General features: G+C 29.7%; 1 protein-coding gene across 2 annotated transcripts in view; it reads left to right on the plus strand.

Moving 5' to 3' along the window:
- LOC109836433 overlaps positions 1–1,241 on the plus strand; it is a 42,095-nt gene that overhangs the window by 25,940 nt on the left and 14,914 nt on the right. The window lies entirely within an intron of this gene.

Raw genomic sequence — 1,241 nt, forward strand, 5'->3', positions numbered from 1 at the left:
CACGGATGAGCAAATAAAGTCAAGTATATTATTAATTAAATCATTTCATTCACTCGAAATTTTCATGACAATATGAAATTTTATTTCAATAATTGTGTTACATAAATGAATTTACTTACGAGGTAAATGGGTATCATATGTCACGTGAGGGGTTTCTCTCATATGCAATGATGTGTCTCAATCTCAGTAAGTGTTGCTATGAGGTATTTTCTTGGTGGCTCAATCTCAGTCAGTGTTGCTATGAGGTATTTTCTTTTATTTATTCACTTGGTCGAGATCAATCACATCATTGTCATATGAAAAAAGTCCCTCATAGGACAAAGATACTCATTATTCTCTTGATTTATTAAGAGACTCTTTTAATATAATTATACCCCATATGATTCATATAATACTGTATAAAGTATACCGGGATGTAAGAAAGAAACCAAGATGAAAAATTATAGAATTAAATAAGAAATTACATTTTTCATGAAATTGCATTAAAATGGGTAACTTCATAATCTAAATAAGTAATTGAGAAACATTATATAAACAATACAATTTTCACAAAAACTAATCTTCTAATTGCATTTCAAAATTACAGTTTCCCATAATAAATGCCTACTTTTTGAGAAACAAATCTGTTAAACAATAAAATATTGTAGATTTTCGTTCATATCATCAAAAGCTACAACTACTCCCCTTTATATAGGGATACAATAACAAGTTTATTGTGTTGTCAACGTGCGACTAAACACAATTACCTAATTACGATTATTCTCTTAGTCACATTTCTAATAACTCTCAATCACCAAATCTATAGTTTAGACTCCTAAAATATTATTCCTAATATAACTATAACATTATAGATCTTCATAATATATTCCTTAACAAAACCTAAATACTTAATTTAGAAACAGTCTAGAAAGTTAGAACAATATCAAATAATCCCATTCCCCAAAAAAATTAAATTGAGAAAAACCTAAATACCTGAGTAGATTTTCTTTGACGTTGTTTGGAAAGGTTAAAGGCGGAGGTTGCGAACCTGAGCTTCTCTACTGACTTGGGTTTGAAAAACAAAGCATATTTTTTTTGGAAGTCATGATAATGGAGCTTGTGGTGTACTCCACTGAATATTACACAGTTAATTTGGTATGAAGGGTTATTTTGAGCTATCTCATATACTACATACTATTAACAAAATAAAATCTTTTTCTTTGATTTTTTTTTTTTGTGGGGGTGGGGGGGGGGGGGTGGCC

Source organism: Asparagus officinalis, chromosome 4 (genome assembly GCF_001876935.1).
Source record: "Asparagus officinalis chromosome 4, Aspof.V1, whole genome shotgun sequence".
NCBI lineage: Eukaryota > Viridiplantae > Streptophyta > Magnoliopsida > Asparagales > Asparagaceae > Asparagus > Asparagus officinalis.